Source organism: Pleurodeles waltl, chromosome 7 (genome assembly GCF_031143425.1).
Source record: "Pleurodeles waltl isolate 20211129_DDA chromosome 7, aPleWal1.hap1.20221129, whole genome shotgun sequence".
NCBI lineage: Eukaryota > Metazoa > Chordata > Amphibia > Caudata > Salamandridae > Pleurodeles > Pleurodeles waltl.
This window is the reverse complement of record NC_090446.1, coordinates 546,877,633-546,902,390: the sequence shown is the minus strand read 5'-3', so window position 1 is coordinate 546,902,390 and position 24,758 is coordinate 546,877,633.

Sequence of the window (24,758 nt, the reverse complement as noted above, 5' to 3'; positions counted from 1 at the left end):
GTACTCCGCAGGGGGTCTTTATTACTGTTGTCTAAGGGCTTATTTCTGTGCACCTCGTGGTTTGCCCCCCTTATCAAGTTGATGTCACGTTTGTTTGAGTTAGCCAGTTCGGGGGCTACACAGTCTTCCAATTGGCAATTTTGTGGTGCCACTCCAGCCCTCTTTCCCTTATGTTTTCCTGCCATAGGTGTTTCAATTTGCTGAATTTGCATAGATAGAGAGTTAGACTCAGGTTTAAAAGAGGATTTCCTTATGTCCCCAATTACGGCAGTTATACCGTCCAGCTTCTTGTGCATCATATGACTGAAGGGTGTGAGACTCACTATCTCTGCTCTTATTTGTGTTAGCTGTACCTCAACAGGGCGTTCCCCCTGAGTGACTAAGTGTGTTAATACTTCCTCAGCTTCCCTTGGTGCACTCTCCTCCATGCTAGAAGTTGCCAGAGAGACGAGGGGTAGGAAACGATTAGAACAATTTATAGGAGGTGACGCGCTGTCCTGCTGATTAGGGACGCTCAGTTTAGGGCACTCTATGGGGTAAACGAGGGTTTCTGATATAATAGACTCCAAGTGAGTCCCCCCTGGGGGTTCTAACAGCAGCTCTCTATCCGCAGGGGTAAAGAAAGACTTTATATCTTTGATTGCATCGTCATTCCCTCTCTTGGAGGACTTGCAGGGTTTAGAGGCTAGCAAACTCTCTACTTCCTCTATTAGGTTGTCAATTTGGGTCAATGTGCAATTTTCAGCAGCATGTCGGGGTAGTTTCTTCGCCCCTCCCTGCCCAATGGGATTACCACTAGCTTTCCTTTTCCCCATCCTGGTTGGATAAAATAAGATTTCTCAGAAATAAATATGGGGGGAAAAGAAAACCAAGAGAACAGGCCCTGCCCTGTCTCTTCCTGTCAATGACGGGCAAAGGACAGGCCCGCGCGCGTACCGCGAGGCGGGAGCGCGATGATAGATTTAAAGGGGCTTAGTCCCGCCCCCAGCCGCCACCAGCAAGGTCCTGCGCTTCCTGTGAAGCAGGAGCGCAATGATAGATTTAAAGGGGCTTAGTCCCGCCCCCATCCGCCACCAGCAAGATCCTGCACTTCCCGCAAGGCGGGCTTAGTTCCACCCCCAGCCACCACCAGAAAGGTCCTGCGCTTCCCGCGAAGCGGGAGCGCTGTTGATAGATTTAAAGGGGCTTAGTCCCGCCCTCAGCCGCCACCAGCAACGTCCTGCGCTTCCCCTAGATCAATCACATTTCTATTTGGAATAGTAGAACTGAGGATTACATGGAATATGTTGATGAACTCAATAAGAATGATTTAGGGCTACAGTTTACATGATAAGTGAGTAAATCAAATGTCAATTTTCTGGACATCATGTTGGATGTACATAATAAACAAATAGATTTCACATTATTAAGGAAAAGTACTGTACCCAACCGAATTCTACAACTGAAGTTTCTGAAGTTTCCAACTTAAAGTCACCTATTAAGAGCAGATCATGTGGAGAACTGATATGGATGAGGAGAAACGGCTCTAAGGATAATGATGTGCTGGTGAAATACAATGATGAAATGACAAGACCCAAAGAGAGAGGTTATAAACAGAGAGAGCTGAAAAATAGTTTTGAGAAAATGCAAATAAAATCCCATGTGGAAACAGTGATCACTAAAGAGAAAAAAGCCTTAACCAACAATGACCACACACGATTAAGGTTGATCTGAAACTACAGCAAAGCAAATACAATGATCTCCAATATATTCAACAAACATTGGCCTCTCATCCCAAAAGATCCGGACATTGACACCCGGCTAGGAAAGAAACCACAGGCTACATTTAGGAAATGTCTATCACATAAGGACAAATTAGTCAGGAGTCAGTTTTCAGAACAGCACACTAGAACTTGGTTGGATGATTTGCAATATGGACTCACCAACTGTAAAAGCTGCAAGGCATGTATGATTGCGATCAACCTGAAAACTTTCTTGGACAGACACAGTCAACCTGTTAAAACTAAACACATGATCACATATTGTTCCTAGTATGTGATAGATGCAATCGAATATGCCTGAGGTTTGAAAAACATAGGTAGCACCACATGCACACTGAAAAAGAGAATTTAGAAAACATGAGTGATGTGAAGCACAAGGATATGATGTATTCAGTAGCAAAACATTTGGTCCAGTGTCAGACTAAGGACTGGATAATATTGAGCTACTATTGTGTCGACATGATTCTGCACAATGAACGTGGAGGTAATAGTACGCAAACATTAAGACGACTTGAAACGCAGTATATCATTCGACTAAGATGCAAGTTTCCCTTAGGGTAAATAATGATGAAGAACTTTTTGTGCACTTATGAGGATGTCATAAACAACATGCCCTTTTGTTATTGTGTGTCAAATGAGGTGTAGCTGTTCATCTAGAATTATAGTTTTATATGAAGATTCAGAAAGATCAAGGATTTTTATATATATATATATATATATATATATATATATATATATACATATATCTATATATATAAAAAAGATTTCTGCCTCTTAATTAAAAAGCAGAAAAAAGTCGCACCCAACATGTCCACTCCTCAAACTTAAGGCTTTATTTAAACAAAGAATTATATTATTCCCAAAAAGCAAACTGATTCAGGAAAAAATAATATATATACTCCAAAAATGTCAACGCGTTTCAACACCAAAGTGTCTTCATCATGGCCAAATTGAAAAAATCTGGCCACTTACCCAGCCATACTTAAATACCCCTTGTTAATAAACAAAGAAGAAATACTATGAAATAGAAAAATTCACATTATAACATTAAGGGAATCAGAATGAATACTAAAAAACAATTTAACTAAAATATTCACAAAAATTAAGGCAAAATCGCCCATATTTTTAGACCTAATAATACTTTTCACTCCAACTCATATACTCCTGCCAATAACATACAATTAGAGATTCAAAGACAACATAACAATTTGGAAGTGATATCGAAACAATTTAAGGGTAATGCTCACAATATAAATAATAATAAAAAAACAATCATTTACAAACAAAATATGTTATGCTGGTATCTAAATGCCACAAGCTATAATCAATACATGAGCGCCTAAACGAAGAGGACAGGGAAGGGTAAGCATTACCATTAATCATATTCATAATCATCCAACATGCACATAAAGTTCCTCATCCTCATTGAGGCACCCCGGGACCTTCATCCCAAGAAGAATGATGTATTCTGATTCCCTGATCCTAAGGAATCTCTACCTGTCTCCTCCCCGTACATTCCTCTCAATCCTGTCAATACCAAAATATACTAATTAATCAGTATCTCTATTATGCATCCTAGACCAATGTCTCACCACAGGATAGGAAGTATCATAATTCTTGATAGCCCTGTAATGTTCCAAGATCCTCTTTTTGACAAGGCCAATAGTGCTGCCAACATACTGCAGGCAACAGGGGCATTGTAATACATAAATGCAGTAATCTGAAACACATGAAATAGCTTTGTTAATTCTTCTAGTCTCTCCAAAAGCTGTTATATACATCTTAACATTTTTACTATTTTTACATATATACACATATGTGTGTGAGTATATATGTGTACATATATACACACACATTTATATATATTTATATACACATGCACAAACAGTAAAAAACAAGGGTTACAGGGATGTTATAGTTAGGTTCTGAATTTACTCGTACAACACCATAGAAATTCAGTAATTACAGTTAGAGTTATTTCAAGCCTTACACCCAGAACAGATGTAGTGAGGAGAAATATTTTCAAACACCACTTTTTTCTGTCAGCATTCACATTTTAGCTTGTCCCTATGATGTCCCTCTAGTGGACAGTTGCTGCACTGTATGAATACTCTATATTGTATAGAATTTAGCTGTTGACTGACGCACGTTAGTATATCTCAACTCCCCTTGCCTTGTGGCTTCAAATTGAAGCCCAGGCCACATACCCTGGGCAGTTGCAATCCTGACTCAACTATTCTAATCAGGCTGGAGATTCCTTTTTTGTGTTTCACTACCCAGTGACAACTCGCAGCACCAGCACTGTCTCATCTATCTTGTGAAGTGGTAGACCACTACTTTGACAACAGATGGTGGAGGCACAGGGATTGAGAGTGAAGGTGTGAGGGGAAACGAGATCAGAGCTAAGCAGACAGGCAGCAGGATGCACATTATCAATTCAGCTGCACAATTTGCAGTTTAAAGATGGGTAACAAGTTAGTGCAATGAAATAGCATTACTCTTTTGTAGAAGTTTTAGGATTTACATAAAAGTGTCCATGAAAATTAAAAATTGTATTGGCTTAGCAAACACAAAGAGCAAATAGAAAGGAGTGTGGGCAACAGGCCAGCTGGCGGCAGAGGTGGTAAGTTCCTCTGACACCTGCATGTAAAGCCTTTCACTACTCTAAACCCTCAAACCCCTCCTGTGCTCATCTCTCCTTAGATTATTGTACAAGGCCTCCCACTCCCCACCTCCCTCACCTCCTCCATTGCTAGGACACTCATTCCTCAGTCCTACACTTCTCAATGTATATATGACCCTCTGGCCAACATCGTCAGGTCGCATGGTCTACACATAATATCATGGGCAGATGTCACCCATCTCATCAACTCACTCACAGGCAACCCTATCATCATCAGAACAAACTTCCACAGAAGCGTCACCCATTGGATGAAGAACACTTCCCTAAAGCTGAACACAGACAAGACAGAAGTGCTAATCTTCAGCAACAACAGCAACCCATGGAGGGATGCCTGGTGGTCCTCAGACCTGGGACCCATACCCACCAACCACACCAGAAACCTCAGAATCATCATAGACAAGTTCACCATGAAATTACAGATCAATGCCCTCTCCTCTACCTGCTTCCTAACTCTGCAAATGCTTCTAAGATCTTCAAGTGGCTATCCCTGCAAACCGGATGCACCATGACACAGGCCCTCACCACCAGCCAACTGGACTATGACAATGGTTTGTACGTAGGAATCGCCACACACCTCTTACATAGACTTCAAACCATACAGAATGCCACAGCCAGATTTGTGTTCGACCTCCCCCAACAAACCCATATCACACTCCACCTCAGACAACTTCACTGGCTCCCTGGTCAGACGAAATGCCACTTCAAGATACTGAACCACACAAACAAGGCTCTACACAACCAAATACTCTCCTACAGTTACCATCGCCTGAATGTCCATCGACCTTCAAGAAAATTACACTCTTCCTCCCTGTCACTTGCTCATAGTCATCATAGCTACTGAAGCAGTGGTGCACACTGCTCCTTCTTCTACATCACAGCAAAGACCTGGAACACCTACCCATGAAGCTCAAGACTATAAACCCAAGTTCTGATTTCCAAAGGGCATTCAGGACCTGGCTGTCTGAACGAGCTTTCCGTGACCTGCAAGCGCCTGGATACACATTTAGGTGATTAGCAGATGTTGGAAAGTGGATTATTGGTAAGGGCAGGTAAGCACCTACACTTAGCAATAGGCCACTAACCCCCACTAGTTCAGTTAGGTCTCAATAAATTAACCCCAGGTCAACCCTTGGTAGCTTGGCAATGAGCGACGGGGCTTAACTTAGGACACAAAGTGTAAAGCATTCAAATATCACAGAACAGTGATTAAATAAAACACAGGAAACAGTTTAAAAATCCAAAACCCAATTTATAAACATAGGAAATATTTGTAGCTTTGAAATGACATAAAAACGAATAAAATTGGTTGAGGGGAACCGGAGAAATGAATTTTTTAAGAATTCGTGTTTTTTAGCGTTTGGAAACGTATAGCGCCAATCTGGTCATCTGGTCGCATCTCGACCAGGGCAAAGTCAAAGTTTAAGGTCGACCGCAATGGAGCCCTGCTCGGCTACAGCAAGCGGGAGGCCTCAGTCAAAAGTTTTCCTTCGGACTTTTTCTTGAAGATTTTCTTCAGTGGGATGAAGTCACCAGTCCAATCCAACCTCGCAGGAGCCCTTCCTCGGATAAGCATCACGGGAGCCCTCACTGAAGATTCCTACGTTCAGACTTAGACAATTTTTCGAGATGAAAATCCTTTGACCGTGCCGAACCTGAATCTTGAGCCGATGTCCCTGGAGCCCTCTTCGGATACACTGCTTGGGAGGTCCAAGTCAACTTTCTACATTCGGACATAGTCGTTTTTTAGAGATTTTCTTCAGTGTGATGAACCTGCAAGTCAGGCCGGGTCACGGTTGAGGCAAGCCGGCTAGAGTTGAAGGGGCGGGTCAGTTCCTCTACGGAGCTTTTTCCAAAAGGTTCTCCAATCTCCTCCAAACTTCTGGATCTTCTTCCATAAGGTTTTTCAAAGGTTCTTTTGGAGTCCACAGGTCAACCTAAGGTTCCAGAAGCTCTTAGTTGCTCCTTGAGGGTGCAGAGTTCAACTCCTAGAATGCACCTGGCTCAAACTCCAAATTGGCTATTGGACAGTGGTCGGCTGGTCAGTTTCTTCAGGATCTGAAACAGGGGACTCTGGTTATCAATTTTTCACCTGTAGCAAACAAAGAGTCCCTCTTTGAACCAGTTGAAGCCAGGCAAAGTCCTTCTTGTGGTGAAGCCCAAGTGTGCAGCTGGTGCAGTCCTTCAGAGTGCAGTGTCCAGGTGCAGGTCAGGGATCCAGCAGGGCAGTCCTTCTTTTTCTGATGTTCTTCCTTGTAGGGATCTGAGGTGTGGGTGCAGCTCTGCCATATTTATCCTTGCTCCTTGGTGAAAAACAGGGGGGTCCTGGTTCTCCAATCAGATGCAGGGTCCTTCCCCTATGATGACCACTTCCTGGGAAATGTGGCATAAATCAATCCCAGGGAGAAACATTGTTCAAAAATCCATCATGGCTCAAACTGATTTATGGCAGTTGCATCTGGCTGAGCCCACCCACTGGTGTGGCTAAAAATCCTAAACACACCCCTCTCCTGCCCTCTCCTAATCTACTCAAGAGGGCACTTAATTGTCTGGGGTGACAGGATGTGATGGAGGTGATGGGTTGCTCCAAATGTCCTTCCCTGCCTTTGAGGACCAGTGTGGCAGCCCTCCCCTCCTGCTTCCCCGTCTGCTGAGGCAGTTCTCCTCCCCCAGGCACATCCTTTGTGTTCAGCCCAGGCCACTTCACACCACATCAAGGCAGCCTGGCCAGGCTGCCAGAGGCTGGCCAATCAGAGAAGGTCACTACAGAGCTGAAGTTGGCAATGTTTTAGGTAGAGTTTAAAGCTCTTTCCCTGAACTAGTTATATTAACCACAACAATCGTAAGTTGTGGGATGTATTATAACAATTAATTTGATACCAAACGTGAGGGATCTGACATTTAAGGGGACTTTGTTAATTAAAATAAAGTCTCTCCATTTTGGTCTATGGAAGCCATTCACTACAGTGAGTGAAAAACAAATTTGGCTATTTTACCTCACCAGGGCTTATAAAACAAGGTTTATAAGGTCCTTGCTTATAGTTACATGGCACCCATTCCTAGGGGCACATAGGGCACACCTTAGGGGTGACATATATGTAAAAATAAGGTAGTTTAAGACCTTGGAAGCACTTTCTAATCCAAAGAAGAATTTGCATATAACTTTAGTTTAAAAGCAGCCAACAGGGCAGGCCTGCCTTTAAATTGACACTAGGCACCACAGCAGTGTACCTATTGGTGCTCTACCTGTGCTGGGGTCCCTAAATCTACACGACCTACCATATACTAAGGACCTATAGGTAGGTTAATACTGCCAATTATAATTTGCCTAATTTGCATATCCACTTTACACAGAGCACTGGCCCTGGGACTGGTAAGCAGCACCCATGTCACAGCCAAGAGTCAGTAACCACCAGTATCTGTCCAAAACATTTGGGGGTGACCAGGGCAAAAAGGAGGACTTTCCTACAGCAGAGCTAAATCGATCCAGATTTGTGGGTTTGCTTTCTTCTCACTATCCTCCCTTCTGCCTCATCTACCTTCTTATTACCCTACCATCCCTCTGCTTCACCTATCTCTCTCTCCACGTAACCCTTCTCTCTCTTAACAGTTTACTACCTGAGGAGTAATGGCCGCAATATAATCAGGGCCACTGGAATTATGAAACACAGAAGGACCAAATTAAGCAGCAGGTTCGACTACATTTCTCAGGATAATGCAAGGTAGTATTATTTTTTTATTTTGTAATTTTCATACATGGTAACACTGTCTGGAAAAGTGTTTACCTCATTAGTATCAGTTGCAAGTACAGCAGTAAGCAGCTGAAAGGTAGACACTTGTGAAGGGCCTTCCACTGTGCAGCAACACCGGACCGCATTTCTGATAACTTTTAATCCATTTATGATGGCTTGTTATTAAAATCAGAAGATTATAAAACAGATGATGGATTATGCAGCAAATGTGACAAATCCATAATTACGTATAAAATGCTACAGTTGCAGAATCGCACAATTCCAGTGGCCCTGACTATTATCCATTTATGTCTGTTCGTCTGACAAAATGAGAGAATTTGTTGGGAGAGAATAAATGACCGGTCACAAGTGCCCCAAAATGGGGTTCTTTTCTTTAAGTTCCTTCTAATAATATTACCAAGCTCCCCTTTCTGCAAGCACCTTAGGAGGCTGAGAGTAGGCAGGACAGGGGCAGCACGTGTTGTAGTGCTGCCATAAAATTGTTGCCAGTCCTTTTCTTTGCATAATAAACACTTGCACTGCCCCTTCCCATTCTGTTTCAGTGTTGTGTGAGTGACTCTTGACAAGGCTTTTCACTTAAGAAGAGTCAAAACGTCACCATTGTCAGGGTTTTATACTTACCATTGTGCCATAAACAGGGCCACTGGAATGATGTAATTCTGCAGTTCCACAGTATTCTGCATGGTTATGATTTGCAACGTAATCCATCATTCACAGCATAATTTGCAGATTTTAACAAAAAAATAGTTTCTAGGTCAAACGGATCTAAATTCTCGGTGACGTGTTAATGCACAGTAGAAGGCCCTTCGCAGAAGTTGACTAATCACCTTTTAGTTGCCTATTGCTGTGTTTTGGTGTTAAACTAGGACTAACAAGATGTTCTTTTTGCCAAGACAGTGCTAAAGTATACAAATGTAAAAATAATGAAATACTGTCACAAAGTGTGCTGCAGTTCGCAGCCTAATATGCCTTTTCTTGCCACATAATTTAGCCAATCCTGAATCATAATTTGGCTTTCCTCACCCGCATAATTCCAGTGGCACGGGTCATAAATTAGGAGTATTGCCAAAGTAGCGAGAAAATAAAATACACGTCTACTAAGATATATATCCTAGTTGTATGCACATTTGCACTCACTTTTGACAAAATCCTTCACACTGTTCCTGCCAGAAAACTGTTTTCATCCCTCAAGTACTGTGCGTTGCAGGTACTTCTTCTATTTACACTTGCACAGTAATAGTAATCACCCTCTGTAATCTAATCCCTGTCCCCGAGGCACTTTCGGTAGCCGAAGGCATTAGGCTTTGATAGAGAGGCTGCAGTCCTGAGTTATTTATTTCATTTAGTAAAATAACAAAGGATGGTTTCCCATTTGTGAATGGGCCTTTGGTAGGCCATGGGGCTATTTTGGGAGGGCCTGGCCCACGTAGCCCACCCTCTTAACCTGGTCTGCCCAAAACCCAAGAATTGTGGAAAAACAGGAGAAACGTAATGTAACGTGAACTAACTCTTGGGGACAGATTTTCTAAGGGCTTGCATTTCCCATGCATCACTCAAGGCGACGCAAGCCCTTACCTACAAAGCCACACAAAACCAACTTCAGTGGCTCTGCGTAGTTTAGTAAATCCATGGTAACGCAAGACGACATAATTCCCTGCCTTGTTAGGTCGAGCCTAGATAGCGCATTCGCTGTCTCTCCGAGACATTTAGTAATTGGTATGTGGGTTGACAGTCCGCCCATCGGCTTTTCATTGGTTTATTTGACTGTGTTGTAAAAATTCTTCCTTTGTAGTGGTTAATTTGGCTTTAGTTCCTCCTTTTATAGTTGTTTGGTAACACCTACACAGCACTGCCTAACTACTGTAAACTTTCCCCCAATGTGTTGAAGTATTTGGTTTGGAACTATATTTTCTTTTTCTTTGCTTTTGTTGAACGTGCATGCAGTTTTTGTTTTGGTTGGGTTTGTAATTGAAAATGTGTTTGCGAGTTTCCGATTTTTTTTTGGTTGGAAGCAACATGTTTATATTTAGTTGCACTGGTGCGTAATGGATGGCATTTTTTTTGTAAATACTATGGAGTGTGGTGGGAAAGTAGTACATTAAAGGGAACTTTAAAAGAAAGTGCTCTTATATTGTAGTGTATTTTTATTTTTTTAAATGTGTATGTATTTTATTTGCAGTTTATACGTTTAAATCTTAATATATATCAGAGGGCTTTTTTGTTATTAAGGAGCTGTCATAAGAGCAGTAAGATTTTTACTCCGTCTTTCTTTATCCTAATGCACCAAAAGCGTTCATGTCGGTAGAAATTCTGGAGCAAACTAGTTTGAAGACCCCTTCAATGAAAACACAAAAGGCATAGCAGGTATGCTGCACACTCCCATCTTTGTAATTTGCCGCTGTTGGGCACTTTTTGCAAACTTCTTGTTAAAGTTACTATCTAGTTGCACTCTGGCCTTTGCAGTTTATCTTCTAACAGTGGCTTCATAATGCCAGTATGACGTACATTACTAAGTTTCATAAAGGTGACCTGCTCCCGATATCTATATATATCACACGCTTTCACGCACACAGCCGCCCCCCACTCCCAAGCACTAGAGGCACCTCACACTCACATTACTGTTACTCTCAACTGTGACTTCCGGTCGGTAGATCACCCCCCTCTCTCTTACTCACATACTGTGCAGCAGGCACATTACCCCTGTGAGTTATCTTTCTGGTCAGTTGTGATTTGCAGGTTGTACAACAACAGAACTAACCTAGCAGCTTGCAAAAACACACGTAAATCCTTACTGGAGTTTGTTTCACGGTTATGTAATTGGGCATTAGTTCATGTAGTGCAGGAATGTGTTCAGAATACATGCTGGCTCCCTCTCAAAGGGTTGGTGTACGCCCCTCTTTGTATTTGATCCTAATGAGGACCGAGATTACAATAGGTCTGTTTCATGTGGTTCAACTGCATTTATTTTTTTAGATAAACACGGAAGATCTAATGCTTTAAAATAGTACTTGCTGAAAGATTCACATAATACGAGCAAATGAAGGAGCTTGAACAAAACATCGATCACATATGGGACAGTATGTCAGTGGCATACATTTAATCCGCTCCCAACAACTGCCTTTAGAGGGTACAGTGTTTGTTTCTGCAACTGATCGCCACTAACGTGTCTGATAGCAAGTTAGTTAAAATGAAAGTGTATACATTGGAAATACTAACATAAAAACGCTTTTCACTACTTTGTGCTATTTTCTTTAGGTTTTGGATTTTTGTAATTGTTTTCATTTTAGCTATATTACTATTTTTCACTCAACTTAATTACGTGCACTGTTTATTTCAAACGCTCTCCCATCTTAATCATCAATGCCACTAACGCACTGCATAGCAAATCATTTCACTAAACAGAAAATAAATTAGTAGCCATTTAACCCACTTCTGTGCAATTTCCAACAAGTTGTACTTTTGAAAATCCTTGCGTTTAGATTCCCTTATTATTTCTTACTTCACTATATTAAATGTGCTCTTCTCTCTACATGGTTGGCTTCAGCAGTATCTTGCAGTGTGTGTGGGGTGGGAAGTTTGACATCCTGCTGTTCCTACCAACTCAGTTAATGTGTATTAATTTGCGCATGATTATCCCGTCCCTGTTTCCTTTCACAACATGTCTCGAAAAAATTCGAATGTTTCACACTACTCCAGACTTTACGGAGCACTCTTCCCTCTTTTATTTTACCTAGTATGAATCCCTTACCAAGTAGTTTAGATTGTAAAAGCAGCCTAAAGGACACATTATATATTTTTTCTCATTAAGCGCTTCTTACGACAAACTGGCATTGCTTTCGTTTTGGTGGGGGAAGTTGCGTTCATGTTTACAATTTCTTCAACATACAAAAAAGTCCTTCTTTTAACATCTATAACATTCTCTCACATTATTTCTCTCTTGCTCTCACACTATTACTGCTCCTCTTTCTCAATATAAATAACAACTATATCTTAAAGCTGCCTATCACTTTCATACGTCCTTTCTATCTATTCTCTACTATCACCACTATCTATTCACCAAAACACATAATTCTATTACACAAATGTACTAAACAACACACAATTCTACAAAACACAAATAAACAACGAACTATTACAGTAGTACACACATAACTATATTTACACACCATATATATATAAAATACACAACAAAACACATAACTAAAAAACATTATCATTTACAATGCCAATAGCTCTAACTCTAACAAATGCGAGACCTATTGCATTGCAAATGCTTGTGTTACCTTGCAGCAGGAAGGCATTCCATGGGTGGAATGAAGGTGTTTCCATGCACCACCCATCGATTTTTGCACATTCCCAGATTTACAAAGCGCTGTAACCCTGGAAATGCGCCAAATACGTATGCTTTCCGAACCCAGGCGTAATGAGGAGAAATATCTTTTCTACGTGTGATGCACAAATGCCTTTAAGGATTTTTTTGTGCAGAAAGGTGTCCTTTCTTTCCTGCACAAAAAAACATGCTCGCTAGACATGCACAAGGGTGTCTGCATTGGCGCTAGGCTGCACACAGTGTGCCAGCACAAGAACACAGCAGAAATGCGACATTTCTTTGTAAATATGGTGGATTTCTGATATGTCCCTTTCACGTAACGAAGTGCAGCAAATTGCCTTGCAATGCTGTATTGCTTTAAATATTAGTAAATCTGCCCCTGAATTGTCTATACGTAACTTTGCATGGTAATACAGAGAGATTAGATCGTCTTGTCTCCAACATTGTGCCAAACATCCACAAAGTGCTTGGCTTGATCGTCGAATTCACTTGTGTAGCACTGAACAGCCCATGCTTGTCAAGCTTACTGTGACGATTTTACCATCTCTTTAGATACCTCTCTACCATGTCGACAACAATTTAATGCGTGTTGTCTTAAAAGACATTAAATGAGATTTAAACGCGATTGGGGCCAGTTGATTTTTTCATAATGTACTAATCTTTAGCAACAATGGCCATGTTGGCGTTGGACGATTACTATGGAAATAGCCGTATATAGACGTTTCTGAATGCTTACATTTGCGCACTAACCATTATGTGGGTTTAACACATTGTAAATATGTTTATTATTTTTGTTGGTGATCCATACAAACACTGCATGCTTTTGTGACACCATATCCCGGCATATAAATGTGGTTGTTGTGCTATAAATGTGGTTGTTGTGCCTGGTGTTTAGCTTAGAAATGTAACTTGGTAGCACACTGCACAGAAAAATCACACTGTAAATGATATGTTAAAATCACAGACATTTACCCTGAGCAGCGCCTTGCACCAGGTGGTTCAGTGAAGATGGTGGACGTTGTAGAAGGAACAATGTTTTGATGAACTGGAGCAAGTCCCCCAAACATAATATCCCCTTCCTGGTAGTAAACCTGAATGTTGGGTGACATGAGCTGGCAGCCTGGTGATGATGGGGTTATGCCAGCAAGCGCAGAACAGAAGATCCGCATGTGAAGCCACAAGGCAAGTGTTAGAAATGGGGTTTTTGGTTGGCAGTTAGGTTGCCCTCTGTCCAAGCAAGAACCCTCACTCTAGTCAGGGTAAGTGACACACAATCCAAAATCAGCCTGTGCTCACCCTCCGGTAGCTTGGCACGAGCAGTCAGGCTTAACTTAGAAGGCAATGTGTAAAGCATTTGTGCAATAAATCATACAACACCATAGTATAACACCACAAAAATACACCACACAGTGTTTAGAAAAATATAGAATATTTATCGGGGTACTTGTAGGTCAAAACTATCAAAGTTGCAATACGAATTTGTAAAGATATCACTGAAAAGTGATATTAAGTGTCTTTAAGTCTTTAAGAAGCAATAAAGTGTCTTTCAAGCACAGAGTACCTGGTTTCTGGTGGGAAATCTCCTCAGAGGGCCACAGGAGAAGAGATGCGTGGAAAAAGGGGTGTGTGCGTCGATTTCCGCTCAGCACACACAGACTTGCGTCGTTCTTTTCCACGCGGGGAAGTCGGGCGTCGTTTTCCGGCGCGCAGACAGTCTCTTTTTGTGGATCGCGGGGATTACCAGATGTCCCGGGTCTGTGCGTGGATTCTCCTGCTTATTTTCCGGCTGCGCGTCGTTCTGCGGGGCGGTGCGTCGAAGTTTCGATCTCACGGTAGGCGTTGCGTCGATTTCTCCTTGGAAGTCGGGCGGTGTTGTCCTTGCGAGGCCGTGCGTCGAAATTTTGGTCTCACGGCAGGCGTCGCGTCGATTTCTCCTTGGAAGTCGGGCGGCGTTGTCCTTGCGAGGCCGTGCGTCAAAGTTTCGCACTCACGGTAGGCGTCGCGTCGATTTCTCCTTGGAAGTCGGGCGGCTTTGTCCTTGCGAGGTTGTGCGTCGAAGTCTCGATCGTCCCGAGGGCGTCGCGTGGATCAGCGTCGGTGTGCGGCGTTTTTCTCGCCGCGAAACAAGCTGTGCGTCGAAATTTTCGGCGCACGGAGCGTCCACGTGAAAGGCAGAAGTCTTTTTGGTCCTGAGACTTCAAGGAACAGGAGGCAAGCTCTATCCAAGCCCTTGGAGAGCACTTTCACAGCCAGACAAGAGTTCAGCAAGGCAGCAGGGCAACAGCAAGACAGCAGTCCTTTGGAGAAAGCAGACAGGTGAGTCCTTTGAGCAGCCAGGCAGTTCTTCTTGGCAGGATGTAGTTTCTGGTTCCGGTTTCTTCTCCAGCAAGTGTCTGATGAGGTAGGGCAGAGGCCCTGTTTTATACTAAGTTGTGCCTTTGAAGTGGGGGTGATTTCAAGGAGTCTCTAAGAAATGCACCAAGTTCCCTTTCAGCTCAATCCTGTCTGCCAGAGTCCCAGTAGGGGGTGTGGCAGTCCTTTGTGTGAGGGCAGGCCCTCCACCCTCCCAGCCCAGGAAGACCCATTCAAAATGCAGATGTATGCAAGTGAGGCTGAGTACCCTGTGTTTGGGGTGTGTCTGAGTGAATGCACAAGGAGCTGTCAACTAAACCTAGCCAGACGTGGATTGAAGGGCACAACAAGATTTTAGTGCAAAGAAATGCTCACTTTCTAAAAGTGGCATTTCTAGAATAGTAATATTAAATCCGACTTCACCAGTCAGCAGGATTTTGTATTACCATTCTGGCCATACTAAATATGACCTTCCTGCTCCTTTCAGATCAGCAGCTGCCACTTCAACAGTGTATGAGGGCAGCCCCAATGTTAGCCTATGAAGGGAGCAGGCCTCACAGTAATGTAAAAACGAATTTAGGAGTTTTACACTACCAGGACATATAACTACACAGGTACATGTCCTGCCTTTTACCTACACAGCACCCTGCTCTAGGGGTTACCTAGGGCACACATTAGGGATGACTTATATGTAGAAAAAGGGGAGTTCTAGGCTTGGCAAGTACTTTTAAATGCCAAGTCGAAGTGGCAGTGAAACTGCACACACAGGCTTTGCAATGGCAGGCCTGAGACAAGGTTAAGGGGCTACTGAGGTGGGTGGCACAACCAGTGCTGCAGGCCCACTAGTAGCATTTAATCTACATGCCCTAGGCACAGGTAGTGCACTCTACTAGGGACTTACAGGTAAATTAAATAGTCAATCATGGATAAACCAATCAATAGTACAATTTACACAGAGAGCATATGCACTTTAGCACTGGTTAGCAGTGGTAAAGTGCTCAGAGGTCAAAAGCCAACAACAACAGGTCAGAAAAAATAGGAGGAAGGAGGCAAAAAGTTTGGGGATGTCCCTGTCAAAAAGCCAGGTCCAACAGCAAGGATTAGAGTCATCTTCTCCCACTGCAGAGCAGTGAACAGAGTACCTGCTGAAAGAACAGAAGGAATGGAGGGGTGTGATCATTGGATTGATGGATAGGTGGATTTATAAGTGTGTGCGTTAAGGGAGTTAAAGCAGAAAAGCATATACATAACGGTGAACAGAAAGATAATGGAAAACCAAAGTATAAAAAGTAACCTTGTACTTCCAATATATCAATTGTGAATTTTAATATTTTATGGGTGTTATATGGCTGTGTGGCTAAGGAAGCTTTCTTCTCAAGGGCACTGAGACTGTGCTTTCTAATCCATTGTAATAGTTTGCTTAAACAAACTTGTTTAGAGTAAGTTAATCGAATTGTAGGGCTAACTTCTCATGCCCCGTTCCTTCTCTCTATTTATATATAATCACAACAATATAGCTATAGTGCAGCCACACTTTCCATTGAAAAAAACATGTATTAATTTGCCTATAACTTTGTTCTCCATGGATAGATCTACACCTAATTGTGCATTCGTTTAGCGAATGCAGCTAAAGTCTGGTAAGCCAACTTTTCTGTAGTTCCATGCAGAGGTTAAAAATATGTATTTTTCCCAATTTCGTTTTCATAGGAAGCTTTGCTGATGCATTCAGCAAAAACATATGCACGGAATTTTACTTATTTTGACATTAATGTACAACTTTACTCAGAATCTTGCTTGGTTTCATTGCGTGAGTCGAAGGTTGTCTGGTGCCAGAGCCTGTGAAAACTCTGCTCTCTATGGCATCTGACATTCCGTATTCCAAAGCTGCACAAGGCAGCACGGGTGTGAAGGGGGAGGGCACGTGAAACTTGCAGGGGGCATGGCATGAGATAAATGAGTGATCATGGGATGGAGGAGGTGAGGGTGGCGGGTTCTTGCACAGGAGTCAAGGGGACGAGGAGCATAGGTGGGTGTTTTTGAGAAAGTAGTATTTTAAAAAGTTGTCAGGTGGGCTTCCAATGGTTTGTACATCTTGAAAGTTGAAAAGGTATTTTTTTGGGTTTCCTTATAACTAGAGCACAATTTGGCAAATATGAATTAATTGATGAGATAGTTCTGACCTGGCTATGAGTAACACAGTACAGAGTGGTAAGTTTATTTGTGAACCCGATTGTACCAGAAGTTACCTTGTTGAATCCAATTTGCCAGTATTAAAACCACAAGGACTTCCCAGTCCTGTGTGGTTTAATGCCTACATTTACCACTTGCTCTGAGCAGGTTTTAATTGTTTGTGGGGCACAGTATGGGACAGGGTGGGTGAGCGAGGAGTGGGGGGTAGGGAACAGAAGTGCAGACCGGGTCTTTCGGAGGGAAGCATTGAATGCTCAAAGGACAATGCTTAGCTGCTGCTGCAGCTACATCCTTTGGTGATTTTATTGAGTCTGATTTTGAAATACCCTGAAAAATTGGGTCTGAGTCCAGTCGTGATTTACTGTTCTGATCTTGTTCAAATTTCATGTATTTATTCCATGTACTAACAGGAGATGACATCACTTGTTCAGGACAGTTTTGGATACATTTGTGAATTCCTTGTTCTTATTCTGAATTTCCCTGTGCCAACACGGCATTACATGTTCCAGTGCCTGTTGGGCACAGCCTGCTCTTGGTATCAGAATGTCAGTTCTAGATTTCTGAAGCACTGTTCATCACTCCTTGTCATCTATATGGCTCTGTGCTCTAGTGCTATTATACTATCTGTTTTCAGTCTCTGTCTCCTGTTCTTTTATATTGTCTGGTTTCCAGCTCTTGACTGTTGTATTTCTTGTACTTTGGCTTGGTCTACTTTCTGAACATGCAAGAGAAATATTTCTGTTGTTGTGCACAGGACCTTTGGAGGCCTGCCTATCTCAGTGATTCGTCCAGCTCAGTCTACCTTGCATTTAGTTCATCAGTCTGTCTAACAGCTGTCCCAAAATATCACTTCGCTGTATGATTATTCTTAAGAGCAATCTACTGGTGTCACACCAAAGGGCTTTCCCTAAGCTACTAAAAGACCCCCTTGTCCTCCATCAGTACACAGTACGTTGACCAAACCATGATATTGTGTACACTTGTTTGTCTCCTGTCTCTCTATTTGTCTCTTCTTACACGCAAACCTGTCCTCTAGCCCTGTGACCACAGAGTATTAATTTAAGCAGCCTGGTATTTACATTGTCCTGTCATCTTGTGAAGTATTACCTCTGGAATCACCCGCACCTTTGCTCCCTGACAATCCGTCTCTCACTCACGAGATGCCCAGCTGGGAATGGAATAATTACCACCGGGGATCAGAATTTTAAAAGATGTGATAATTATCTTCTATTCAAATTCTTCAGTTTGCAATGGGGTTTTCAATGAGGATTTTGGTGTTTTGTTTATCAAAATCTGCATACACCTGTATTTACTGTCCATGTGTCCCTCATGAAAATTGGCAAATTTACCCTGCCAAAATTTACCTCATAACAATTGCATGGAGTCTGGTAATTATCAAACAACTTGTAATGAGCAACTCGTAATGAGGTCCTTAAAATTCTTACTTTACTTTAGAATTTTTGAATTCATGCAAATTCATCAAGGAGGGGCATAAGTAGGGAGGTTCAAACACTGTTCATTTGCCAATACATTTAACATAATTTGAAGACATTTTGGCAGACACTTAGTGGGTAACTTTGGCATGGTTTGATGAATGTCCAAAACCACAAACAAACCATACCCCTGTCAACAGCACCCAGCACTGTACTCAATCACAATCACACAGGCAAGCCATCCACTCACACACACCAAACATCACCCACACAACGTGCAACACTCTCATGTTTGCTCCTAAACACCTGTTCACTCAAACTGTGGAAATATGGAACCTACTGCAATTCCTCACCACCACCAGCTGCATGGAACACATGGAACACCTTATATTCAAGACACACATCACAGCCAACTTCTCCCTTGGCAGAACACTTATAGAGAGGCCAACATGGCCCAACACCATTTTCGCCAGTGACAACACAGACTTCGTCAAAGCCCATGCTATCGATGCCTGCACCTTCATCCTTCTTGGATACTATAACTTAAGACCACACAGACCGAAACTTTATGGCCCTTTTAGAAAACTGTGCAAATCTTGGCCTCACCAGCATGTTTCTGAACCCACCCACACCAGCAGGTAACCTAGTGGACCCAATTTTATCCTAAATCTGCAACATCACAGTTGGCTAGCCAGCAACAGTGACCTGGCCAGATTAATCAGAAGCACCTGCTACAGCTGAAAACGCACCACAGAAGAGTAGAGGACTTCCACCCACTATGCGCAACGGCCCAAGCCCACCAGCCCACCAACAACTTACCTAAAGCCATTAAGAACCTCAACAGCTAGATCACCTCATGCGCCAACAGCTTGGCTTCCCTCAAACAGAAACCAACAGCAGGAGGCTGACCATAGGCCAGCAGGTACACAGAAGAACTCAAGCTGATGATTTGGCACTACCAAGACACCATAGATAAAGAAATATTTAAATTAGCTCAAAGACACTACCATGAGAAGATACAGAACACCAAGCACAGAGCTCTTGCATATCACATCAAGACTGGCACTATCAGCAGCAAAGAAATCTTTACCATCATCAAAGATTTCACAACACCTCCTTCTGCTTCTAGCAACATTAGCCCTGCAGAAGGTTTTTCAAACAGATCCCTGAATTCTTTTACAACAAAATCACCTCTATATACACCATCTTTGACCCTCAACTAGATCCCGTCACTGCTGCAAGTCAACTGCCCATCATGGCCAAAGAAAAAAACTTGACCTTGTTGCCCTCAACCATCATAGAGATTCCCATCTGACCTTGTCCCCACCATGCCTTCACCAAAACTCCTATCAATCAGCGAAACACTAACACCAATCCTTACCATCTCCAAGCACTCAGCCACATTCCCAGACACCTGGAAATATGCCATTTTCATGCCCCTGATCAAGAAACCATTATGGGTGGGTGGAGCTCATGGAGTTCAACTATGCAGAATGCCCTGGAGTTGGTTTACAACTCCGTGGAATTACGTGGAGTTCCACGAGCGGCAGAGTGCCCACTGCCCTAGCCTGAATTTGCCCGATCTCGGAAACGCTAAGCAGGGTCGGCTCTGCTTAGCGCTTCTGAAATCGGGCGCATTCAGGCCAGAGCAGGCGGCAGCGAAAGCTGCCATTGTCAGGCCTTTTCTGCACTGGCCTGCCCCGTGTGCAGTCAGTGAGCGCACACAGTTCAAGCCGGTGCACAGTTTATTTAGTGCTTCATGCCCCTTGGAGGTGTTGAAGCACTTTACTCAAGGCAGCACACTACTCCAGAACCCAAGGTTAGTGATTAATCCAGTGATTATTGGCTGTTGTTTGTTATTGAACATAGTCTTGTGCTCTGAAGAAGACCATTACATGCATCTACTCCAGGGTCTGTGTGGTAGATCAAATAAGTATTCATTAGGTGGGGGGTATGGGAGTCATGCAGAGGGTTGGTGGGGTTAGTAGATGAGCTAGAGTAGATAAGTTAAGTCTAAAGTGCACAATATGACTTTTAAAGGGTAGGTTATGATCTTTGAGATAAAGTGTGGGCAGCCTGCAGGAATATAATAATGAAAATGTATGCAAACATGCACATAACTTAAAACAGGCGGTACATGGAGCATTGAGGCATGCAAAGCATGGAATATAAGATGAGGGTAACTCAAAAGCAAGAGTTTTAGGAATATAGAGTTAACTTTAGTATGCAGTCTGAGAATGCAAAACTGTAGAAAGAAACATCATTATTTGCATGTGAGGTAGGGCTATATTAGATACTTTTGCTAGACCTAGAATCAGGCAAACATTCTGTCTACTGGAAGGCTACTGCTAGGTCACCGTTTCAGAAAGGGCAGCTGATCAGCTCAGGGGTTAGACGCATAAAGTAATGGCTAGGTGCATTATGTAGGGAAATATCCAGAGCATTAGGATGTGCTCGAATTAAGCAGTAACAACATGCCAAAGCAATATGAGAGAACACAAGAGAATACACATGTTAGGCAGTGCAAAGATATAACACAAACATCAAAAAAGAGATTCTGCCAGTCTGTCTTTTGATATTTACCCGTTAAGTTTGCTGCACAGCAATATTTATCAAAGCAAAGTGAAATCCATTTCATGCCCAAATTTAGCATAGCACAGGATGGGGGTAAGGATAGCTTCACAGACAGTGGAAGTGTATGGCCTGTATTTCTAGCTGGAGAGAGGAGACATCCACATTGAAGGGAAGAGAGGGAGACCAGGCTACCTTTAGAAATTCCAAGAGGACTTTTGTTTAATAAAGAGATATAAATTAGTTTTCTTGAGCACTGGCATTTGGAGGATGACGGGGTAAGTGGTGGGACTGCAGTTTCTGTTTTTCAAGGACAGGACGTTTCTAGGCCAAGCATGTCTTTTATTTGCCACTGATTGCTGCTTCAGAAGGTTCTCATACTTCATTGTGCCCATGTTGTGGGCTCTCTAGCTTGAAGTCCACCCGAGCGTTTCCTGCTGTGAAAAACATACTCTCCCCACTAACTTGCATTTGTTAGCAACTTGCACATTCACAAAGTAAATAAAGTTGCAAATTCACAATCAAATGAGAAATTACAGGGTAGACCTATTCCATTCTCTCTATCCTCAGCTATGTGACATGATCACAAATCACAAGGGCACATCTCCTTACTAAATAAGTACCATGTGTTACTTCTTTGAACATATTTAGGGGATAAACTACGCACAAGCATTATCGCTAGCACACACTAAAAATGCAGCACAAACACACATCTATTTTCTCTTGAGATCTCACACACATATGAACTCACACCTGTAAGTACCATAGAAAAGCTCAACCTCAAAAACTTCCGACCGATCTCTCTCCTCCCTTTTCCAGCAAAAGTCCTCGAGAAGATCGCCAACACACAGCTCGCCCACTTCCTCGAAGACAACTCCATCCTAGACCCCTCTCAATCCGGTTTAAGACGAAACCACAGCACCGAGACTGCTCTCCTCGCCGCCACAGATGACATCAGAACCCAAATGGACAACGGCGAAACCTCGGCCCTCATCCTCCTCGACCTATCAGCCGCTTTTGACACAGTCTGCCACCGCACCCTACTGACCCGCCTCCATGAAGCCGGCATCCAGGATAAAGCCCTCAACTGGATCTCATCCTTCCTCTCCGACAGAACCCAGAGAGTCCGACTCTCCCCTTTCCGCTCCAAAGCCACCAACCTCATCTGCGGCGTCCCCCAAGGATCCTCCCTCAGCCCTACGTTGTTCAACGTCTACATGGCCCCCCTCGCCAAACTGGCCCGCCAACATCACCTCAGCATCATCTCCTACGCCGACGACACCCATCTCGTCCTCTCCCTGACCAAAGACCCACTCACCGCCAAAACCAACCTCCACGAGGGACTAAAAGCCATCGCCGAGGGGATGAACGACAGCCGCCTGAAGCTCAACTCCGACAAGACGGAAGTCCTCATCCTCGGGCGCACCCCTTCGGCCTGGAACGACTCCTGGTGGCCCACCGATTTCGGACCCCCACCCACCCCAGCCAGCCACGCAAGAAACCTCGGCTTCATCCTGGACTCAGCCCTCACCATGTCCAAACAGGTCAGCGCCGTCTCCTCTTCCTGCTTCAACACCCTTCGAATGCTCCGCAGAATTTTCAAGTGGATCCCAACAGGAACCAGAAAGACGGTGACCCAAGCCCTCGTCAGTAGCAGACTTGACTACGGCAACGCACTCTACACAGGCATCCCAACAAAAGACATCAAACGACTCCAGCGTATCCAAAATGCATCCGCCCGCCTGATCCTTGACATACCCCGCCGATGTCACATCTCCCCTCACCTGAAGGACCTCCACTGGCTCCCCGTGGACAAGAGGATCACCTTTAAACTCCTCACCCACGCTCACAAGGCTCTACACAACACCGGACCTACCTACCTCAACTCCAGACTCAACTTTTACGCCCCCACTCGTCAACTCCGCTCTGCCAACCTTGCCCTCGCCATCGTCCCCAAGATTCAGCGCAAGACCGCCGGCGGCAGATCCTTCTCCTTCCTCGCCGCCAAGACCTGGAACTCTCTCCCCACCTCACTGCGCCAGACCCAGGACCTCCTCGCCTTCAGGAGACTCCTCAAGACCTGGCTCTTCGACCGCTAACAGCTCACCCACTCCCCCTCCCCCCCCCCCCAGCGCCTCGAAACCCTGACGGGTACATAGTGCGCTTTACAAATGTTATGATTGATTGATTGATTGAATTGATAATACAAACTATGCTTTACCTTCTGTCAATATATGATTTTGATTCATAGGAAGGTACCTCATAATATCAAGAACGGGTAAGGGACATCCCATGAGTCCAAGCTCCTGCTGCGGTTTTCTTCCCGCCTTTTTATGCCTGTGCTACGCATGAACCAGAACACTGCAAATCTCTGGAGACTTCAGGATGACGTTAACAATACACTACTGTCAGTCCCTTGTCAATTTATAATTGATAATATGGTAATTGCAAAATGAGTGGTTTGTTAAGAATAGCAATTGTTAGTGTGTAGCACAAATTATATTTTCTTAGCTTTGTGCTTTACTCCCTAGGTAGTGGTTGAATTGTATGTCAGTGAATATACTGATTATCAGGCATAAGCATTTCTTAGAGATCATATTTTGGTTGTAAGTAATATTAATGGATTTTACAAGCATTGAATGTTGCTTGCAGTAGAGAAGTGGACAATCAGTCAGGAAGGAAAATAACACTGATGTCCAGTCAGTGCTATTTCATGATTTAAAAAACAGGACTTTTAATCACTTAAGGGTGCAATAGCTCAGTCAAATTCGACAGCCCAGGGTCAAATACATTGTACCCAAAAAGGGGATAATCTGATGTTCCTTTTTGAAATGCAACACACTCATATTGTCTGCATTTCTGATTAATGGGGTCAGTTCAGATGGGTTCTGCAGCCATATCTTTCTTACCTTATTTTGGCAGATGCACTTGAGTGTGAGAAAGTTAGTGTGAGACTCATTGGTTGCACTGTTCAGTGTTGTGTGTTTGTGGTGGCGTGCTAGACATGTGAAGAATTTTAGACAGGCAGACCTTTCCATGTAGGTGCAATTAAGGCCAATAGAGACACTCACATCATGGGACACTCAAGCACACAGTTCTGGGCATGGTGCCATGTTGAAACGGTTGTAAAAAATGGCTCCCATGCATCACAACGCAAGCACACACATATGTCATGAAGCATGTATAAGCACGTCACAACATAGGAGGGTCATGGATAGCATCCAATAGAGTAGGAAGCATCCTTGCTGGCTTCCGCCTGGCGATCCCCAACCCACAGGAATCCTGTTCTGGCCAGTGGGCACCCCTGCTTCCCCCCAGCATTGATGAATAAGTGAACTCACCCAACCACTTCCATAATCGGGGCGAGTTCACAATTACAATGGTGCTGGGAGGTGGTGTGAAGCATGGGTGCAGAATCCGCAAGCACAACGAAATGGTGACAGCATGGGAGACCCGCTCCCTGTGAACCTAGTGATTACTCTTGTAACCTCCGACAGCTGCGAGGTGGCGCAAGTTGACTACTGGGAGGAGGCAAAGACCTGAGAATAGATAATCAGAACATCATGATTTTCTCGGACTTCACTAAAGCCATCCAAAAGCAGCATGCATCATATATGGAAGCTAAGCGATGACTTTGACAGCTGGGACTCAGATATGCAATGCTATTCCCAGCACGCTTGAGAGTAGTAT